This window comes from Diabrotica undecimpunctata, chromosome 1 (genome assembly GCF_040954645.1).
Source record: "Diabrotica undecimpunctata isolate CICGRU chromosome 1, icDiaUnde3, whole genome shotgun sequence".
NCBI classification, from domain to species: domain Eukaryota; kingdom Metazoa; phylum Arthropoda; class Insecta; order Coleoptera; family Chrysomelidae; genus Diabrotica; species Diabrotica undecimpunctata.
Window position 1 is genome coordinate 21348152 of NC_092803.1, and position 24476 is coordinate 21372627.

The 24476-nt window shown below is 33.8% G+C and overlaps 1 protein-coding gene across 5 annotated transcripts in view; it reads right to left on the reverse strand.

Moving 5' to 3' along the window:
* rdgA (retinal degeneration A) overlaps positions 1-24476 on the reverse strand; it is a 604783-nt gene that overhangs the window by 270771 nt on the left and 309536 nt on the right. The gene's annotated exons all lie outside the window — the stretch shown is intronic.

The following is a 24476-nucleotide window of genomic DNA, read 5'->3' on the forward strand; positions in this document are numbered from 1 at the left end:
AGCTCCAAAGGTAATGGGCTCTTTCAAGTGTTAATTACACTCAAAATTTTAATAGGAACAAGGCACTCGTATATTAATATTCTAATCAGGGCGCTTATACCTCACTTTTACAACGTTAACCTAGAGCAAGTGGGTGGTACGACACCCTAACCCAGAAATATGACACTTTGATGTTCTAAGTTATGCTACAGATTATTTGAGACTGCGTAAATAACTTAAAATCCATAGCTTTTTAAATAATAAATGCATTAAAAATGTATGTATTTATTAATACCGAGTTATAGAGACAAAAAAAATAATTCGAGTAACATATGAGAACATTAAGAACAGTTTTAATACTTTTGCACCGATACGGCACAAAGACAGAAGCAAATAGTTAAGTTATTATTGCAATAGTAATTAAAGTTTCCATAAAATGACGGACTTTGTAAAAAATTTGTAAGTCTAAACAATAATAGAACCCGCGTTGACATGGGTAGTGAATCAAGAACGTTAGCCACACTGTTGTTTACGCTATGCGTAAACAAGTACATTTATGAAATACTAATAAATTCTCTTCACTACTTGAAATAATTACGATCCTGAGAAGATTAAATTTTTTTGATTTTTCGAAGTCAGTGATGAACAGTGCAAGGTCGTACGGTATCTACTTCAAATTATGTCGTATTATGTGTGTCTATAATAAGCATTGAGTTTTCTTTCCTATCTTTATTTTGTTTATTATTCAGGTATTTGGTATAAAGAACCTGAAAGAGAAGTCTGCAGAATACAACAAAAAATTGGCACTGATATTTGTTGACTACGACAAAGCATTCGATACCATAAGCTATCAGAAAATGTTAAAAGCATTGATAGAATGCCGAATATACCATCGTTACATTAACATAATCAAATATATCTACCAAAATACCACAGCTAGCGTAAGTCTATCTAAACAAGAAACAAGCTTTTAGAATATACTTGTAAGAGAAGGCACATCTGAACGAGCATGGTATCAACATAAATGGAGAGAAGCTCAGTCATTTGAGATTAGCAGATGACATCGTCCTTATAGCCGATCGTATGGATGATGCAATAATAATGTTTAAAAAATTAAATCACGTTTCCTTGGAGGTCGGACTAAAGATTAATATGAACAAGATACAAATAATGACTAATCTGGTGCTAAATCGAAATATTGCTGTTGATGCAAGGAATATTGTGCAGACTACATCGTATAGGTACCTAGGACATGAAATTCGGTTAGGCAGAGGTAACCAGACATGTGAGCTCCCACGTTACATAGGATTAGCCTGGGCAGCATTTTAGAGTGAAGACCAAGACAAAAGACAATAAGGAGCAGAGGACACCCACCAACAAGATGGACTGACGGCCTGAAGCGTGTTAGCAATAACTGGATACAAGTCGCACAAGACAGAGACAGATAGAAAGAGCTGATTGAGACCTATGTCCAGCAGTGGACGCATAAATGTTGATGATGAGGATGATATGGTATAATTATACGCCACTCAAAACAAAAGAAGAAAAACATGGTGTAGGTTACAACCAAGTAAAGAGGACAGACAGAGAAAGTATGAACAAGAGTGAAGGCCATGTATCGAAACAGAATGCAGTGGCTGATAAAGATAAAGCTGAGAATGTAGATATGTGTAATACCTCATACCGCGTTTTAGTAAATAATGTTTTTTACTTAGCTAGATAAATTCTTTTGGAGTATCGCAAAATGCATACAAAACTTCTATACCTATGGATGATTTGGGGACTCTAAAAATATTCGAAACTCTTAAAGAAGTCTCCACTAGGAGACATTCTAAGCAAATTTTTCAAATCTCCAGGGTACTTAAAGATGTCTTTAATTAAATTAGTATAACTTCTTTGTTGAATCCACTCTCTTGCAAAACATCGCCATTTTTTCCTTTTTCTTGCCAAATTTTGTGAAATTCTGTCTGCTAGACTCTACACATGACATGCTTCTGCCACCAACGTCTGCATATTCGCAACTGAAGCAAAAATATTTGTCGTGTGAACCCTTTTTACGAGCTAGGTATGTCTACAGTCGTGAAGTAATTAAGATTCGAGTCATCATGAATGAGTGTGGCTCTTGCTCATGATTCACTACCCATATCAACACAGCTTATTCTCTTGAGATATGCATATTTTATGATCCTGTAATGTCTATATTTTTCATTACAAACTAATAAGAAATTAAGAAATTTCTTAGCCATTGCTAACATTACACTTTTACTGGGGACCGTTTGGTTAAATATCTTGTTTATATTTTCAAGGCGCTTGTTTCCATTATTCCGTTAAACTTGGACCATTATTCGGTACATTTCCGTGCAATTGGAAATAATGCACGAAAATAAGTAATCTTCACGAGGGTTTTAATAACAGAGCACTGTTCATAAGACAGATAATGACCAACAAGTACGCAATTTCAACACAGTCTAAATTTCGGTACTGTTTATTTTGAAGAATATTGTATATTATATTCCCTTATATGGGATAGAGCCATGGAAAATAAACCTAAGTGCTATGAGAAGGTTGAAGGTTCGAGATGTAGGTGTTTAGAAGACTCCTGAAAATACCATAGACAGATCATATCTCTAACGTTACAGTATTGCGTAAAATGGGTTATGATAAAGAGCTTCTTAATATTATTCAAGAAGCACAAAACCAGTTATTAAGGACATGTGTACCGGGAAATATATTATGAACTCTTGAGGTTGTTGATGGATGGAAAAATTGGAGGAAGCAGAGGTCCAGGTAATAGAAGATGTTCATGGTTGAACAATATCAGAGAGTGAAAGAGTCGCGTTATTCAATCCTTATAGAGCCGCACAGAATAGAGAAAGATTTGTCACATTGTCGTCATTTGTGGTCACACTAAAGAACAAAAAATACATTCTTTCTAGTTTTCCTATATTAAACCAGAAGTTTCATACCGGAAAACTTTCAGCGGACGAAAAGAGTGACTCCATAAACTAAATGATTGACTTTTTTATATTTAAAATATTAAACCCAACATTTAGAATGGCGGGATCATATTACGAGATGTTTTCTAATGTACTTCATGATTTACAAAGAAAGTACAAACAATATGGTTTTGCTGTTATTGAGAATGAAGACAGATAGAAAAGGAATATGTGCTTTATTTATAAAAACTCATTTATCAATAGGATTTTAATATCTTCTGGACCTCGAACCTTACCTTTTTCCATTTCCCCAGCCATGGAGTTGTTTGTTAAAAGACCGATGAAGCAGAAAAGCGAACAAGCTGGTTACGTTGTCCATTTTTAATAACATCGGTGTTTCGTTTTGTCCCGTCACGGCTATTTCAAGTCTCATTCCTCCACAACGATGCCATACAAGCATCTTCTTCATCCATTTTTCATGTTCTCGACAAATTTACGTGGATATGTCAGAGATGGACGCCGTCGTGGCATAATAAGTAGGTATATTCGACTTGATGCTGGAATTTTTGGCGCTGGTGGCGGCGTATTTGTTCCGGATAGATAAATACGTTCAAACAATGGAAACTTCGTATTTCAGTGCCGTACAGTTCGTTTTTTATTACTAAAAAAATCGGAAAATTTAATCTTTTATAAAAATGAATTTTTCTTCTACAGAGTTCCAACGCTTCTAGGAAATGTGACACATTTATCTTGTACTACATTTCTAAGGTACATTTTCTAATGCTCTTCCTACATTATATTTTCTGTTGATAATGTCCTGACTACATACTCTTTTAATGTTTTTTAATATTACTGATGGAACTGACAAAAAAATGTATCAATAAACAGAATGTGTTATTTTATGTTCTTTAGATATCATATGGTAGCGTTCCGCGAAACGTTTAGCGGCACTCAAAACACAATAAGAAATGAGTCATTGTGAGTACGTGAACAAGTACGTGAGTAACAGATAACAGGGAAACTACAACGTAAAATTCTCTGGTGATTAATGATGTTATCTTCTTCTTCTTCAAGTGCCTTGTCCGTTGCAAACGTTGGCTATCAACATGGCAATTCTGATCTTGTTTGCGGCGCTTCTGAATAGTTCGACCGATGTGAGCCCGAACCACTTCCGCAGATTTTGGAGCCACGAGTGTCTCCTCCTGCCTGACCCTCGCTTACTGTCCATTTTCCCCTGGACAATCAATTGTAGTAGACGGTACTTATCGTGTCTCAATATGTGGCCTAGATATTCAAGCTTTCTTTGTTTTATTGTGCTCACGATTTCTTTCTCCTTTCCGATTCTTTGGAGTACCTTAGTACCTTTATGTTGGTGACATGTTCGGTCCAGGATATACGAAGAATGCGTCGGTACACCCACATTTCGAATGCTTCTAGTTTTTTCGTGAGCGTCTCTATCAGCGTCCAGGCCTCCATACCATATAGTAAGATCGGAAAAATGTAGCATCTAACTAGACGTAGTTTTAGGGGAAGAGACAAATCATTGCTTATGAGGAGCTTTTTCATATTGTTAAATGCTGATCTAGCTCGTTCTATTCTCACCTTAATTTCTGTGGCCTGTTCCCATTTTGAATTTACGTTGGTGCCAAGGTACACATAAGATTCTACATGGTCAATTAGTATGTTACTTATCCGTAATTGTCTAGCAGGTTGTTGCTTTTTGCTTATCAGCATCCACTTTGTCTTCTTGAAGTTAAGGCTCAGGCCGTATTCCTCACTAACTAAATAAACTCTTTCCATTATCTGTTGTAATTCGTCTATGGTACTGGCAAGGATCACCGTGTCGTCGGCATATCTTATATTGTTCGTTAACTCGTCGTTTATTTTTATGCCCTCATTTGCATTTTCCATACATTTGTTAAATATTTCCTCGGAATAAATATTGAATAGGAGAGTGGGGATAAGATACACCCCTGACTTATACCTCTTTTGATCTGCACCTTTCCAGTGAGTTCGTTGCCAATTTTTGCTCTTGCTGTTTGACCCCAGTATAGGTTTGCCACAATTCGAATGTCCTTGTCGTCAATACCTGTCTTTCGCAGAATATCCATCAATTGTTCATGATTGACATTGTCAAATGCTTTTCTAAAATCCACAAAGCACAAATACACTTCCTTATCAACGTCTCTACACCGTTCTATAAGCACCTGGAGAGCGAGCGAAAACTACTGCTTTAGTTCTAAGTGCTTTCCGAAAACCAAACTGCGATCTATCGATATTTGACTCACATTTATCATATATTCTTCTATGAATGATCTTAGTGAACGCTTTAGTGACATGATTGATCAAGCTTATAAGCCGGTAGCCATCACAGATCTGGGCATTTGGTTTCTTCGGGATTGTAATAAATGTTGACTGTAACCAGTTCTCCGGAATTTTACCGCTATTATATATGTTGTTAAAAATTACAACTAGATTATCAAGGAAGTGTTTGTCCGATTTACATAGGATCTTTAATATTTCGCAGGGTACATTGTCCGGACATGTTGACTTATTGTTGTTTAGTGCTGCAATGGCATCTTCTATTTCCGATTTAAGGATTGAAGGACCAGTTTCTCCTTCTACATATAGGTGATCGTCAGTCCTGTCAGATGCAAATAATTTTTTTATGTATGATTTCCATGTTTCTAAGATCGTTGATGGCTCCTAGATAAGATTTCCATCGCTATCTTTTATGCTGTTGGATGACTTATTGAATTTCCTCTTGTTTGTCATTGATTTTATTTTTTTTTTGTGCATATTGTAACTGTCGTATTTCCGTTTGTATTGTTCTATTTTCCTGCATTCGTTGGCAAACCATTTTACTTTGGCTTCTCGAATTTTCGTTCTTATGATTTTGTGGATCTGCTGGTATTTTTCTGCATTTTTATTCTTGAATTTACGTCTTTCATCCATCATATCCATTATCTCATCAGATATCTATTCTTTCTTCTTCTGTCTGTCATGCTTTAATAGAGTCGCGCATGTTGTTTGGATTGCTTCCCTCCCCATCTCTCTATTATGTCCGACGTGTTCTCGTTAATGTCGTTTATTTTCTTACCTAGTTGCTCTCGTACTTTTATTTCGGTTTCTGGGTTAGTGAGTTTCTTAATATCAATTGTGTTTAAATTAGATCTGTTCTCGAGCCGTTTTACTCTCATGACCATTCTGCATACCAACAGATTGTGGTCCGTAGGAACATCGGCACCAGGGTACGTTTTTGATGATTTTATCATATTTTTATATCTTGTTGGTACTGCTATATAATCTATCTAATTCCTTATGATGTTGTCAGGTGAGTCAGCGGGGGATTTCCATGTGAAAAGTCGACGTTTGGGGAGCTAGAAGAGTGTATTACTTTACAGCAGGTTATATTCCTGGCAGAAGCATATAAGTCTATCACCTCTATCGTTTCTCTCCCCTAGGCCGAAGTTTCCCACGATCTCATTCACCTTGCCTCTGCTAACCTTTGCATTGAAATCTCCCATCACTATTGTTACTTTATGTTTTTTTGTCATTTTCATCAGGCTTCCCGGTTGTTGCTGTTGTTACAATTCTTCTATTACCCTCACTATATTCATTGTTAGGCATTGACAGGGTTGATTGTTTTTTATTTTGAATAAATATAAACTAGTGAGTGAGTGAGTGTAGTAGTGAACTAGTGAGTGAACCAGAAGTGACTAGTGAGTATAGTGTCTGGGGGCTCGGGAGACTGAGACCTCAGAAGCCCTGAAGAAGACATCAGAGAGGATGTCGAAAGCTCGGCCCAATGGATATCGACGCGGTTCAACCCGGAAGACTGGTGAGTTTAATATTAATTTTTATAATAGTATTAATCTTAGCTCTAGGCTTAATTGTACTAAACGCGGAAATCTTTCCGAACATATATATATATATATATATATATATATATATATATATATATATATATATATAAACCGAAATTTTTGACCTATTTTGCAACCTTCTAAGCAACAAATAAGGATAAAACATTTAAAAAACACTATTTTGTTTGTACATAACTTATAAGTTTCTTACTCCCAAATTTGTTTTAAATGGTTCACTTTTCGTTGATAGACGAAAAAAACGAAAATTTACCATGTTTTAACCTTAATTGGTTAATAAATAATTAAATTCAAAAAATCGACTACAGGAAACAGAAAGGTTCTTGTTACAGATGTTCAACTACTGAAATCAACTATCGTTTGCCTGGCCGGAGCAGTGTCACGAAAAAAAGCTTATTTTCCTGGGTTATTTCCAAGCATGTTTATTTTAATTTTATCACCATAACACGTAAAATCAGTGTCTTAATTTCTTAGCCCACAAATCTATTCACCAGCAACATTAAAATAAGATCTGCTGAAATACTTCTCGTGAGAAAAATATCTCAAACATCGGGAGTTCTTATTACGATTTAGTAGAAGAATTCAAAAATGATATATAAACATAGATTGATTATCTAAAAATGTATGTTTGAACATCACTGTGAAAAAGAATTACTTTAGTTTAATTAAAGAAGAAGAGCGGTAAAAAAGCGATGTTTTTATTATAAAAGAATTCGAAGCTTCATGATGTAGAAATAACACCAAGGAGATCCTTATAAGAGGTGAAAGTGGTAAACAAGAAAGGGGAGACAGAGTATCTGCAAGGTATAACACTGAAAAACAACGAGAAAAGTCCCGAATTAAATAATAATTTACTCTAAAAAAGTATAAAGTTCCATTCAAATATAACTATAGTATATATAACTATTTATAACTAGTATTTATCTGACAGCATCTCATCGTCTATGTTAAAAAATTCCCAACAAAAAGTCATTATAAACTTCCAGAAACTCCTCTCAATTATTCAACAAAGTGCTTAATACTCCTTTTCATTTTTTAAAACCTAATTTAAATTCCTCAACTGCGTCTTTCCGCTTTTTACAGACACCTGGCACGGGATGTCTGTGACAGGCCTGTGTTCGTTCAACGTCTGCTCCAGCGCAATCGATAAGGCCCCATCCATCTCGCGCTCTGGTATATTTCAGGGGAGCAGTTAAAGGAAGGGGACTAAGGTTTAAGCTTTCATCAAATTTCAATTTTTGATGAAACTGTTCCCCCAGGACCAGCGTCGTTACAGGAATTGATGCTCTGGAAGTTGATCGTAAGAACGTTTGTTTTATAGAAAGGGAAGTCTCTAAACATTATTATACGGGATGAATTTTTAAGTATCACCTTGTTTTTTGTATTATTAATAAACTGAAATGATTGTTATCTTAATTTGTAATGAAAAATATGGACACTACAGGATTATATGATAGGCACAGCTCAAGAGAAAAATGTCTGGAAAAATGGGGAATGTATCCATTACAATAATTATGTTTAAATAAAGGAGACAAAGTTGTCTAAAAACTATAAGCTCTTTTTATGTCATTTATAAATTCATTATTATACAGCCTTCTGTGTCCAAAGTTGAACATAGGCCTCTCCTAATTTTTTCCAGTTCTAGTGGTCTTGAGCTTCTTGGAATTAATTTCCAACGAATCTTTCGACGCTGCATGTCCATCGTATAATTTATAAGTTACTTACAAAAATACTTACAAATAGTAGTCAGTCCTTTTGTTCAATTTTTCACATGCAAAAAACCATTTCATTTTTTGCTGCATTAATTCTCCTTAATTTTACAATCATTACCCAGCTCCATCCCCTTCTACTTCCATTTCAACCCCACTCCTTTAGAAATATAGATAGTTGTAAGATAGCAAACGAAAAAGACTCTCTGTTGCCTGTTGCCTATCGCTAGGAACACACGCTCTCTCTTTCCTGTTGACTATTGTTAGCAACAGACGTATTCTATCAACTGTTGACAGCTGCTAACAATAGACATTCTCTCTCTCCCGCTTATGGTTACGCGAAAAATACAGCAAATACTCTTTTAAATCGTATACAGATGCAAATGTGCTCTATCTCGTGATCTCACTGTTAGTACCGCGAGAAACGTGTTCAGAAACCGGTACTCTTGATTTGCTATAGTCTGTATAACCCTTTACTACACAGCCCTATGTAATACAGTCCTCATACACTGAAATTATATTCATAATTTCACATATGTACACCCTTTTAGTACACCTTTGTATCTATTAAAATAACTATACATTTCAATCGACTATGGTATTTCTTTATGGCATACCATTTCTCTGCAATCCATCCAGATGCAATCCAAAAATTAAGTTTTCGGCAAGCTTGCAACAGTTTAATCATTAAGCTTATAAGATATTTTCTTAAGCCTAACTCAAAATTAACTTTGTTTACACTTAATGCTTTATACTACACGTAGAGCATAAGAAAAATAAATACATATATTTAAACCATAGAAATCTTTTAATGTAACAGCGAGTGGATTTTTTCACAGTAAAATCCAGAAACAATTTACCACGAAGCTAGGATGCCATTTAAGCATCCCTTAACATCTACAACAAAACGATCTACAAAACAAACAAATATATTAACAACACAATTTGAGGAATAACAAACTAAAGGGCAAGTCACCTTCATATAAGTGTTATTGTTTACAGATCGCTTAGGCGTCATAGCCCAAGGATCAAGCTTTTACAGAGGTGGTACAAAAATTGGAAGCTGCCCTGAATTTGATATTTGATTATTATAAAGAAAATAACCTAAGACCAAATTCAACTAAAACTTAGGTCTGCACTTTCCACCTTTATTCACAACAGGCCATAAGCCAACTAACTCAACATCACCTGGAAGTCACACTAGATCGCTCGGTAATATAGAGTTTCCATTAAAAAAAAAACACGTAAGAAGGTAAATATGCTTAACAACCATTTAAGGAAACTTATCAATAGTAAATGATATTAAGAATTGAAACAAATGAAAAATGGAAAAACACCCGGGCCTGGAGACATTCCCATCGAGTTGGTGAAACATGGACCGGATGCTCTTTTGGAAAGCGTAGTGAATATTTTTAATAAATGCTTAATTGAAGGCCAAACGATTCCAGACGATTGGAATTTTTAAAACTCTTATTTAGTGTCTTGACGAAAACGGACCTTAGTAAAACATATCTAAAAGCAATACTGAACATCTATAAATGTCCTCAAAGCACTGTAAAAACAGGAAATACTTTCTCAAGGGTATTTACAGTAACGAAAGGCTTGAGACAAGGATGTTGTCTTTCCCCCACCCTATTCAAAATATATATCCAAGAAGCACTGCACCAGTGGAGACAAAAATGTGCGGGAATGGGGTTGAAGCATAACAACCATTATCTGTCAACGCTGTTCTTTGCAGATGATCAAGTACTAATTGCAAGCTGTGAAGAAGATGCAGATTATATGCTTAGAAAGCTCAAAGATGAATACGAAAAATGGGGGATGAGTATGAATATGTCTAAAACAGAATATATGCGAATGGGCAGTGAAGACGAAGACCCGGATTTGGAAATTAGACAAATGAAAAGGTGCTACGAATACAAATATTTGGAAAGTATTATCTGCAGTAAAGGAACAACGGAACGAAATATAGACTATAGAGTGCAACAAGGCAGGAAGAGTGTTCAAATTCTGAATTCGATACTTTGGTCCAACAAAGCTACTATGAGAACTAAAATGACTATCTACAAAGTAATTGTAGAGCCCATTCTTACATATGGAGCAGAATGTTGGCAAATGACAGTAAAAGGAAAGAAAAAAGTTGACACGGTTGAAATGGACTACCTGAGAAGAGCTTGCCGTATATCAAGAGTAGAACGTATACCTAATTCTGAAATTAGAAGAAAAACAGATAGAGTACATACAACTTCTGAAAGAATGGAAACTAGACAGTTAATATGGTATGGACACGTACAGAGTATGGACGACAACAAATGGCCAAAAAGAGCTATGGAATACAATCCAAGTAATAGAAGGAAACGAGGAAGACCAGCCAAGTCTTGGATACAAGGTGTTATGGAAACCATGAAAGACAGAGCCATTGATGAAGACACCTGGAGAGATAGAAAAAGATGGCGATCGAAATGCGGGAAGCGGCAGAATCTGTAGGATCCCCGCTTATATATATATATATATATATATATATATATATATATATATATATATATATATATATATATATATATATATATATATATATCAATAGTACATGAGGCGCCAAATTCACAGTATTAAAGAACATTGAACATTTGTTTTATTTTTATAGGGCTGAACGCTATGCCTAAATCGATAAAATATAAAGAGTCTTGATTGATACACTCTAGAGATGTTTCAAATGTTTGTAACTATGTTTTTGCCCCCGTACTCGAAACGACATCCTTAAAATATAAACTTTACTGCGCGATACGCCACGAAAAGCATCTAAACTCACGTTCGCTCCAAAAACGCCCCGACTTTTTCCTCTCTCATATAATATTAAGCCAAACATCAACTTGAGTCCAAAGAAAATTGCCCGTCAAACGTGCAGTAGATGAAAAAACGCGAGTGCTGAAACAGAGCAAGAATCCTCTAGGGCGTTAAAAGATCGGTTAGTGTTAAGTTGAGATAAGTAGAACAAATGGGACAAAGTTTCTTTAAAACGTTAAGAAAGATATATATCATTTAGATATTTGTTAGATACTTTTGAAGTTTTGCTGTTAAGAAAAACTTCTAAATTTACTTAACTTGTCTTATGCTTCTATATGTATGTCAGTTGTCAGTGTTTCTTGTTTTCCTTTTAAAATATATTATGATTATAAATTTATTAATGTACATATATATATATATATATATATATATATATATATATATATATATATATATATATATATATATATATAAAGTTTAAATGACAGAGAAAAGAAAGAATGACAAAAATTGTTATTTTTACATGTAAAAAGGAGAATGGAATTATCTTCATGTCTATCTACACTCGCGATCATAAAATCCGGGTCACCTTGAAAATTTCAAGTTTCTGGAATATTTTTGCCTCTGGTGCAGTAATAACCTTTTTTTAGGCTAACGTATTTATTATTTGTCATCAATGTTTGTTTCGAAGGAAAAAAAAAACAGTTTTTTATTGTTTTTATTAAAAAAGCAGAAAACAAACCAAATTGTTGATAAAACAGGCATACGAAAAAAATGGAAAATACAGAACGTGGTAAAATGTCAGTGAAATTTCAATGACTAATATCGTGTATTTCCTCCACTTACTCTAATGACCTCTTGCAGACGACGGGGCATACTCCAGATTTTTCTCCAGATTACATGTTGTGGTATGTTATTTCACACTAACAGATCCTTAAGCTCCTGTCCGTTGTTAGGAGGAGATATTAGGAGTTTAATACGTTTTTTCAAATCGTCCCAGATATGTTCGATGGGATTCAGTTCCGGAGACCTAGCTGGCCAGGGTAACCTCGTAATTCCAACCTCGTCCAAGTATTGCATACTGATCGTATGCAATATGCACGTTGTTCTGCATAAAAACGACGTTTTCTCCAAGCCTTGACATGGTATGCATAACATGTTCTTCCAAAATCTCCGTAATGTCCCTTCGTGCAGTTAAGGACTCATTTTCGATGAAGGGTAATTCTGTGCGGAAGTCGAAAGATACACCTCCCCAAGCCATGACCGAGCTTTCACCAAATGACATTCTTGAAGCAATGCAAGCTTGTGAAAATCATTCACCGGTTCTCTTCCAAACTCTTACACGTCCATCGGATCCAGTTAGGCAGAAACGGGATTCATCTTGAGAATAACTCTGCTCCAATCGGTAATTTCCCAATGCGCGTATTGTCGAGCGAAAGCTAGTCGTGCAACTCGATGCGCCAGGCATAGTGGCGGTCCTGTAGCCATTATCCGAGAAGATAGTCCAAAAGAACGAAATCTTCTCCTGACTGTTACAACGCTAACATTGCGATTTCGTACTTCCTGTAGACGATTTCGATGCATACTCGCAGTTGAGGTCCGGTTTCGTAAAGCCTGAAACACAAGAAAACGGTCATCTCATACCGTGGTCATTCTTCTTCGTCGAGAACCAGGTCGTCTGGATAGCAAACCCTTCTCCTGAAAGCGTTGAAGCACTCGTTGAACCGTAGCAAAGGCTTGCGCCAACAGTTCTTGCGACTTGCCGTTGAGTGTGACCGTCTTTCACAAGCGCAACAATTTGTGCCGTTTCAACAACAGTCAAGGGTATTTTTGGCAAAAAATAAACAATAATAAACACTAATAATGGCACTAATAAACACTAATGGTGGCAATAATAAACGTTTGTTCGTTGCGTTTGAACAGAAAGTCGAAGCACAAATGAGACATTTAAAACAAGCGGCAGTTACAGGTACCGTTCATTTTGGGAAGTGTGCGCTTTCCCGCGAAATCGGCACTATTGAAATTCTTTGTTGCAAAGGAAACCGCTAAGCCGACAACAACTCCCAGAAATATGCATTAGTTTGTATTTGTGTTATTATTATTTACGATAAAGCTCGTTAAAAATGAAATATCGGTGATTTTCAAGGTGACCCGGATTTTATGATCGCGAGTATATTTAAAAGTCCATGATGACACATAATATTTGATGCAGAATTGAACATTTTAATTTTTGTAAAGATAAAGACTTTTTTTAAAAGGTTAAGATTCAGTAAACCGACAGTGATCTATATTCTGAGAAAATATAGTAAATAGTTGTTAATAAATGATTTTAAAAGTAAGTGTATATATATTTTCATTTATTTAGTTTAGGGATTCAATATTTTTATAATTTTGATAATTAAAAAACGGATTAATTAACTCTTTTTAAAAGATATTGGTGTTATTGATTCAATAATAGTAGTATCATATTCCAAAATGAAAAATATGCACATAGTACCTAGGTTGTCAGATTTTTTTAATAATTATAAAATACATTCAATTGTATATAAAAAAGATATAATGGCATCTGAAAATTTCATAATACTTCTTAGATATGTTTCTCTAGGTACCTACCAGGTTGGAATAGATAATTCTGTATTCTTGATAAGAAGTTTAAATGGAGATAATAGAAATAGGTTCTTACAAGGAGACTCTGATTATAAAGTAAAGCCATTTTTAAGAAGTCCACTAAACAATCCAATTTCTATAATGAATTTCATATTAGATCCAGATATGCGACATAACTTTTTATGTATGAAAGAGAAGGTTTAGGTACTATTTAATCCAGGGGAAGTGGCTGTAATGTTGAACAGGTTCAACCGTTCTAATCTACAGCAACATTCTAGATCAGTTACTGAGGGTTTTTACCTCCGAATTCTTTATAACTGAATCGATCCATTTGAAATTTTGTGGGTGAAATTTTTTTCGCTAAATCAATACTTTTTGAGTTATTCGCTGTTGAAAAGTGTCATTTTTCGTTAAAAAAAACATGTTTTTCAAAGGTTTTTTAAGAATAGCTCTGAAACTAAGAGTTTTATCAAAAAAAGTGTAACAAAATTAAAGCCCATAAAAAACCAAAAAGATTGGCTTTTTAATGAATATTTTCAGTTCAATATTAACTGAGTTATGGCTGTTCAAAGAAGGTTTGTTTTTGTTTTTGTCTTTCAATACGAGTATTTAACGTTAAATAACGGAAAACAGGTACATTTTTCAGCAAAAACTCATATAATATTTTTAAAAGAGCTTGAAAAGACCTTTAAAATGAGTGGTGGTAAAAGTCCTTTGCACTAACTGTACGTGAGATACGATCTCTCGTACAGAGACAATTTTAAAGATGAATTGCTAAATGAAGATATTACTGAACTCTTTGAAGTTGAAGATATTTGAGCTAACCTTATATAATATTTTAGTGTTATGGAAAACCTGAGAAGAATCAATAAACATCCATTATTTTTTTCATTCGAAAATTAAATTTTTCTTTACATAATTTAATTTATTCCTGCCACCACAAATTGTATAATCAAAAGAGATATTAAAACATTATTGTGATTTTTTATTGTGACAATTAATTAAATACTGGTGTGTTCTAAAATAAATTTTACATTTAGCTTACAGATAAGTAACCGCAACATAATTTGACGTGAAAAGACAGGTACATTTTATTTTATAAATAAATTTCTATCCTTCAGATAACTATTTGTCAGATAGGACAATATTTATCTGAATGTGAAAAGACCGACCCTTTCATAGAAGAAGTTTATTATTTTAAAAACTTTATTTTTAATTCTTTTGAAAATTTTGTTGACACTAAAAAATTAGATGCTAATTCGATGATCGGTAAAAAGTATAATACAAAACTCGAGCTTTCCCAACAAATAAGTTGTCAAACTAGAATTACGCTGGTTTTATTCGTAGGTCAATTTCATAAGACGACTTTGCGCAAAAAGTTTAGCGACTCTGCGAAAGTGACTCATTTGTTACGAAAATTGTATAACAGATTAAAATATTATTCTGTTGTCATCCCAGCCTTAAACAGGAGAAAGACAGAAAAAATTAAGTAGAGTGATTGTAGATGCAATTGATTGGATCCTCCGTGGCATGGTGACAGGCAAAATCACTGTAAGGTTATATTTGCGTTAGAAGTGAAATGGACTATTTCGACGTATGGTAAATTGTGAAATGTAAACTATTAGGTAGAACTAAATGTGTGAATAGAAAGTGTTTCGTTTCAAACTTCGGGGAAAAACCGTTTGAGATTGTTTTTTTCTAACGACGGGATTATAAAACAGCGATTAACCGTGTTCATCAGCTATAGCGTTGTCAAAAATGGGAAAGTTTGGAAATTTCATTTATGCAGATTCTATTGTTAGGTGTGTATTGAAAACAGGAAAATATTATTTGATGTATTTTGTAGAAACTGGGAATTCTTTGTTTGTTTGAAATACCAAAAGATCATTATTGGTTGGGATTCAAAATAAAAAAAGGGAGGAGAAATTGTACGTTTGGGGAAATTTTGAAAATGAAAAGAAAGACAGTTCTCCTGTTCGTAAAAAGAATAACATTTGAAGAAAAAAGGAAATTGCATGCCGTTGAATTTGAATGGTAGATGAAAATTAAGTTGTGTGAGATAAAAGTAATTTTATTTTGTTATATGTTTATGTTTCTTATTAAGTGTTTGAAAAAGTGGTAGCAGTGGCAATTCCATGTATGCTGAATAGAAGCAGTGCAGAAGTTAATGTTAATGGTATTTGTAACTACCAATAAATTACCATTGCATCGGCATAAGCTTAAGTAAGAAAAATTTAGTATCCAAAAGGAGATAGGAGTTGTGGTTAGACGTCGAGATTCATTTTGGGAGCAGATCCAAGTAGGGAGTTTAGCTAGCGAATTGAGAAGAGAGTATTCGGATCAATTTTAGAATCCAAAGTTAATCGGTTTATTAAAACTTGAGAACAATATTACAGAGATATAAAGTTTTGAAGCGAAACAGTAAATAATTAAATTAAATTGTTCGTTTTTATAAGTTATGTAAAGTAGTATGGGTCATTTAGTGAGAGGAATTACTTTTTGACTACGCAGTTTTAAATTGTAATGATAGGGACGGAGCGATATCTATATTTAGTTTGTTTTATACGCGAAATAAAATTTTCAATGATCGTACAATGTATCGACATTTTAGTATTTATTTTATTTCCTTCTATTTGCAAATCGTTCAAACAGATCAAACAGATAGACAACCCAAATGAAAAAAATTATTTTACTATATTCCAATCATAGCTTCGATTCAAAAAATATTTTTTTAAATTTACAATACACGGAATTTACTTAATTTTTTTTTTACTTTCCACCATTCTAGAATAAGTAATTCATTTACTCTACAAATTATGTCCATCAATTCCCATAATGTAAATAGTAGTAATGTAATATTTTATAGAACATTTTCTTTTTTATTCGTACAGTCTGGTTATGCAAAAATCAAATAATCGATTTCACGGCAAAATAATTATGTTAATTTTCCGGGATTTTCCGAGATTTCCGGGGAATTTTTCCAAGGTTTCCCATATTTTTCGGCCAGCGAAAACTATGTAGATATTCATATTTCGACTAGTTACCCCAGATTAAAAAAAGAGGCTTCTAACTGCAATGGAAGCCGAGATAATGTAAATTTTTCCAACGTGTTTCAATTTAAAATTCCGATCTCGAAAAAAAAAAAGAAGTAGAAACAGTTATCCCCTTCACTTTCCTATGCCTATCTTTCGAAAGTACCTTCGTTTCGAAGGGCTGTAAGTTTCGAAAAATTGGATGAATTTTATAGCTTCAATATAAAGTTAAGTTTTTTTTAATGTGAGTTTTTTTACCAGCTATCCAATGGTTGTACGTACAAGTCTGTAGCTTGAAAAATATAGAAGTTATTACAATTGTTTATAAGTAAAAAACATACCCCTTTTTCAAACGTTTATTTTGTAAATAATTTCGATGAAAACTCAATATGCATTCAACTTCTGATATAGTTTAAGTCTTAAAGAATCCTATGAAATTTGCTAAATGTGTCTAGCATCATTAATAGAGCAAGTTCGATTGTTTAAATATTTAGCCTTAGGGATAAACAAATTAAATAACTTTTAAACTATTTGAATAATCGGGGGGAAATTTCGCACAAATTTAAAAGACGGTAATTCCTCGATGTTCAAATGTATTGATAACATTTTATTTTGTTAATAAAAAAATTAATAAAATTTATAAACTAGTGCAAAAAACTGCGTTTTTGCAAATATCTGTAAATTATTTATCAATTTTAATTTAAAAAACGGGAAAATTAAGATATTCTTGATATAAAAAAATGATGTAAATATTGTTTATGTAAAATATAAGGGAAAAAACTTATAGACAATAAATCAAATTGTGACCATATTGTAAATTATTTGTTACCAATTATTGTAAAAAAACGCAAGGTAAAAATACGAGTACTTTTTCATCTATTCGTCTTCTAGTAACCCCCACCTATGTAATAAAAGCTTCAGATATCTGCAAAAAATTGTTCGACCTTTTTTTTAACCAGACTATTTCACTTCCCTACCTTTGATATTTTTTATTTATGATTTAATATAATAAAATTCGGCAATTAATGTCTGACTATACTTCAGAACTTCAAAAAAGTATTTAATTGAAAATCTTTTTTATCACTCATTTAGATTTTTAACTTGAAACATCGACGTCATTTTTTACACGAAATCCCCTAAAACAACGCATCGTTCACTTGATCACTGTCGCAAAGTGTCTACAAAAAACAACGGCAAACTTGTTTAATTGTATTTTACAGAAATTAATGAAAAGAACAAAAAACCCACTTTCTAGAGAGATAACGAAGAGTGGCTCCTTTTTGTGGAAAGTCTTCGGTTGCTTCGATTCTGAGCGTCTGGTTCTTTTTTACGGTAGCTAAATTAATGGCATTTGGGTTTGTCTATAAAAAAGTAAATATAAACACTGGGCGATGTTTAAGTTTAGGACTGTTTTTAATAATGTAGCTAAGGAAGTAAAAGTACAAAAAATTCTGATTTCTGTTGACTATTATTAGAGGTATATACCGTGAGACTCATTTAGATCGGAAACATGTCTATAAAATTTGAAGTTGGTAACCGATTTTATCCAATTATTTTTTCAAATGTCACCAAGCGCTACCACATATGTATCCAATTAAATAGTAGATTGGTGACGGTGACGACAACTATAATACAATCACAATCAAGATGCACTAGAAATAAACAAACCAAGACACATGAAATGTTACAAGGAGCACTCTTAAATTATGATTTACAATGGATATACATTGTATAAATCCCAAATCATGATTTACAAAGTTTATACATTATAACTCATGATTCGGGAGTTCTCCTCAGAACATTCAAATGTCTTGGTTTGTTTATTTCTAGTGAATCTTGATTGTGATTTTAGTATAGAATTTTAGCTAAAATTATGTTTCTATGACAGTAGTTGATAAAGGGTGTTCTTTTTTGACTTGTAGCTTAGTGAATTTTAAAATTTTAAATTGTCATAACTTCGTTATTAGTATAAAATTTTATTGACATTTTTGTCATAACTATTAAGTCACTTTTAATCCAGTGGCGTAGGAATTTTTTTTTTAAGTAAAAAAAATCGCTAATCAAAAGTCTGTTTTCGGCTAAGAAAAAGTATCGGAGTAGACCTTGGAAATTTTAATAAACGTTTAAAATTATATCTCGAAGTAGACCTTACTAATTAGGTTTTGTAACATTTTGATGCATTCTTTGGAGATCAATTTATCTTTAGTCTTAAAAGCCACATCAGTTTCTACAATAAACTCCTCATTTGATATAAATTTATTTGTTGTGTACCGGTTATTTCGATCTATAAACCAACAGTAGCTGCAGACGAAATACTTTTAGAATAAGAAAGATGCAAAAACTTTTGTCATCGTTGTGAGACTTGTGACAATTTCTTCTTTCTTCAATCGTACAAATCGCATGTTACATGATATTCGCTACTGATGGTTTTTCATAGTGTTTACATTAAAAAAAAATAATTTTCAGAGAAATACAGACTGAAAGGGGTAGGTACCAGATAGAATTGTGTACTGTTCTCTATCCTGTTCAAAACAAATAATACCGGAAGTATTGAAAGAATCAACGCCGGGTATGAAAGTAAATAATTCACATATTAATAAAATAAATTTAATGACAGATGTCACTGTCCTAATATATGAGCGTCCGAAAAGCCTAAAATAAATGGTTGACAAAGTAGTAGCGAGGAAAACGGCTTATTCCTTAACTTAAAAAGACGCAGTTTATGGTGATTACCAAAAAATAGTCGACGTCAAGAATACTTAAGAGTACATCATTATCATCTAGCCTTCATTTATCACGTCCATTTCTGGACATAGGCCTCCCTTAAACTCCACCATTCTTTACGATTTTGTGCTCTTTGTTGCCAATTTTTGATAATATGCCTGATGTCGTCAGTCCAATGTATATGTGGTCTTCCTCTACTACGTTTGGCTGCTCTTGGCCTCCAATTTGTAATTTTAATAGTCCATCGTGAGTCGTGTATTCTTGTTACATGGTCTGTCCAGTTCCATTTCAGTTCCGCTATGCGTTCCACAAAATCAGCAATACTCGTCCTTCTTCGTAGATCTTCGTTTCTTATTCGGTCCCGCAACGTCATTCCCAGCATAGACCGTTCCATTCGTCTCTGTGCCACTCTTAATTTCGAAGCCGTAGTCTTGGTTAGAGTCATAGTTTCCGGCCCATAGGTCATGACCGATAATACGCATTGGTCAAATACTTCTCTTTTGAGGTTAATTGGTATGTTGGCCCTAAGTGTGTCTAGCAGTTTTTCAAAGGCTGCTTACGCTTAAGTAATTCGTTTTTGGATTTCGCATGTTTGGTTAGTCTTGCCGATTCTTATTTCACAACCTAAATACATATATTTGTCGGTCAGTTCTACTACTTTGTCTTGAATAGTTAAATGATTATTGGAACCATATTTATCATAAACTTAGTTTTGGTCAAGCTTATTTTAAGGTCCATCTTCGAATATGCAAAGTTCAATTCATTAACATATCTGTGGCATGGTTAAGCTTTTCGCCGTCTATTATATATAGGCAGCTGTACCAGAACCCCAAAGAGGACCTTAAAAAAGGAACGAACTGTATCTACTGTATCTACTGTATAATCAAATAATATTAAAAGAGGTACTATAGTGGTTTGGATTTATGTAGTTTTGGTTAATCTGTTTAGCTGTACAAGACTTTGCTACCTTTGCTTTGCTTGTTCACCTTGTGCAGTTCGCAAAGCCAGACTAATGAACCAACGAAAGAGAACGTCAAACGAAAAATAAAAAACGTGCTATCAGAGATACAACCAAGTTAATATAGAGAAATAAATTCGAAATACAACGAGCTTTAAAAGAGCTAAAAAATAATAAAGCCCCAGGATACGACGATATAATTGCCAAGCTCTTAAAAACAAGCAGATAGACAGTGATAATCCCAAAACAAACAGAGCTATTTAATAGATGTCTCCATAAAAGCAAAATGCCTAACGAGAGTGTAGTAATACTTCTACACAAAAAGAGGTCAAATGTGATCCAAAGAATTATAGACCTATATCGTTGCTCAGTCAGGTGTACAAACTATTTATTATATACCAATAAGTAATTACAAATCAATTAAACAGGATGGCTTCTATAAACGATATAGTACATCAGACCATCTGCTGACAATGAGAACATTAATAGAGAAGACAACTGAATACCAACTACCCGTATTTTTTGCCTTCCTAAACTATGAAAAGACATTTGACTGTATCAGGATGTAGTCCATAGAACAAGCTATTCTTGTAGAATAAATTCAAGATAAAAACTTCTACATGATATATATATTTATAAAAACACAACTTCTATAGTACAACTAGACAAAAAGACTTACATTGATGCAAATGCAAAATATCGCGAGAGCTGATTAAGCTAGTCCTAGAAGACGTCTTTAAAACACAAACTGGTCAACATATAGCATCAACGGATAATGGCAATAAGTTAAACCACCTCAGATTTACTGACGACATCATCATTTTGGCGAGCGTATTCGAGGAACTACAAACTATGATTGAGGGAGTCATAGGCACCTCCCAATACGTCGGTCTAAAAGTGAATACGATAAAAACAAAAACAATGGCAAACAAAGACGACCTCAGAAGTATAAATGGCAATGAAATAAAACAAGTCCAAGAATATATCTAGCTAGGCCAAATTAGAAACTGGACAAAGAGAATCAAAGTACAGAAATTACTAAGAGGTGGAAAGATGGGAAGATCGCAATACTTGAGGAGCAAAATCTTCCACCAATGCTTCCTGTCCATCGTGGCATATGGATGTCAACCTGAACCCTAACCAAGGCAAATATAAACAAACTGGGCACAGTAGAAAGTACAATGAAAAGAGCAACGGTAGGTATATAACTGTCAGATATAAAAAAGAACGATTGGGTATGATCAGAAACAAAAGTTGAGGATATCACAATAAAAATTGTCAAACAGAAATAAAGCTTTGCAGGCCACACTGTTAGAAAAAAAGACAAACGTTGAAACGTCACAATATAACAATGAAAGATCTTAGAAAGGTAGACAAACAAGAGAAAGGCCACAGATAAGATAGGTAGATGACATCAAAAAAGTTGGAAGTAAGTTACTCAGGGTAGAAATCGACGAAAGGAGTTAGGAGAGGGCTATGTCCAAAAACGGGCGATAGAAGGCTAAGAACTTGTTTAGAGCAGCGGCTTTAGACATAAAAATTATCGTGGAAATTGCCAACCTATTTACATAAAATTGCACATAATAAGGAAAGATTAATGATTATTATTTTCTTAAGAATCGACGAATAAGTACTTTTCAAATCCCAAAATACGGTAGCTAAAATCCAGCCACCAGACTTTTTTGTTACTGGTGGGCTCTGTCTGTATGCATTTCACCTGCTCCTTTTCATTCGGCTGTTGCAAACAGCTTATTGTTTTTGACCGACTCTAAGCATACGAGATCAGCTACTTTAAAAGTTGAATACGTTACCTTGATCATCAATGACTCTGTTATCGCATACATATTTAATTTATGATCGGATAAATTTATTTTATGGACATGTTTAATATTTTCCCAGCAAACTGTCGACCACCGAATTTGGGCGACCATCTCTTAAACCTTTTTTTTATGAAGCAGTGTCCGAATAACGCGTCATGCTATTGATTTTACAGAACTTCAGTTGACTGTTATACAGTGTTGACAGTTGACATATGCAACTATTATCAACAATTAATATTGTTATGATAGTCGAAAAAGAGACGAAGAATTTTATGTTTGTAAATTATTGTAAACGCAAAAGGGAAAGGGTTAATCGAAATTTTTACTTTATAGTGTTAGCCATAAGCTTAGAAAAATTTACCAAAGTAACCAAATCAGAAAAGTAGAGTTTTATAAACGGATGAAAATAAGAATGTAGAGATATAACAACGCAATAAATCTGCAAATGTGCTATCTAGTTCACTTATTGTTGCTCCTCTAAAATGTTTTTTTTTAATTTTCACTATAAAAAATGTTCCTAATGTGACTATTTCACTAGACTGTTTTTAACTAATAAAATGTCAGAGCAACGCCCCGTTTCCGACTGACAAAACTCCTTCTGGTCGTGATATCTCAGCGACAAAATTATGACAGATCCGTCACGAAGGTGTCTCGTAATTCTATCGTTGTCAGTTCAATAAACGTCATTGTGGCGTAATCAATTTTGGACTGATATAATAAATCCAGACAAAAAATCAAGATTTGAATGCCATTCAGGTAAAGAAATCAAAAAATTGGTGTCGGAATATCTCCAATTAAACACGCAGAGGTCCAGAAGCTCTATTTGGACCCAATTTTCGGAGTTTCTACGGGTAAGAAATTTTACGCTTGAAAGATGTACTACCATCTCGAGGATTCTGCCTTTAACATGAAAAAAGGTAATGGCAAAGACTATATAGAATCGTCTGTAAAGTCAATGTGGAATACTACAGCAAAATGGTACAAGAAAAATATTTTAGGGAGTACGGCATAAAAATCGGCCCCTTCACAGATATATCTTTTAAATGTGCAGGATTGGCCGGAGATACCAAGCGAAGGAAGCTTCAAAGTGTTCAGGAAAAAAGAAAATCAGTTTTAAAAGCATTATCCACTGAAGAACTATTAAAAATCATCCAAAGCTACGATGAGGAAACCCCCGATGAAGCACAAAAAAAGTTTTTTCACCTTTGCTCATTTGAACTTGCTTGGAGAAGCAATGAGGCCGTAAACTGCAAAGATTCTCTTTTTCCAGAAGAAATTTAATGTTATAGGAGAATTTACGGGCCGAAATAAATACAACAGCATTTTTTTCAAAACAAATCAAGGCGGTTCGAAAAGTTTGGCAAGCAGTAAATGGCTGGTGAAAAATTTATTAAACAAAAATTTATGCCCAGTTAAATTATTTTTGAAATAATGGAAAAAATGGGACCAAAGATTTTATCAGATAGACTCTTTCTTACCGTTTACCCTCACTAAAAGGATGAATCTTGGTTCAAAAACTATCCTCTTGGAATCAACACCGTATCTAAGTGGACAAAAATATCAGCTGAAAAATTTGGAATAGACACAAAAAAACAAAATAACAAACCATTCCCATCAGCTGTGTCAGCCTTGTTCAAGCAAGGTGTTTCTGAACAGAAGTTAATGAAATCAACGGGTCATTTAATTGCAAGTTCTTTAAAACCATATCTGCAGCTGACTCCAGTCACCACCAGTTGATCGAAAATCTTAGAACAACAAATGAAGCTGGACCTTCGAGTTCTACTACTATATTGTTCATTTAATATTGTTAACAAATAAATAAAGATTATGTTTCGTTGATATCGTGCATTAATTGTCTCGTGAAATAGTCTTGTCATGTGAAATCATTCGAGAGAAAATTATTTAAGTACCGGCAAAATTTTCTCTCTAATGATATATACGAAAAATGGCTACATGAAACTTTAAAATTTCCATCAGCATTTCCTATCCAAAATTAAAATCGAATAAATTCACCTCTAACCTTATCAAACGTTTAAAATAATT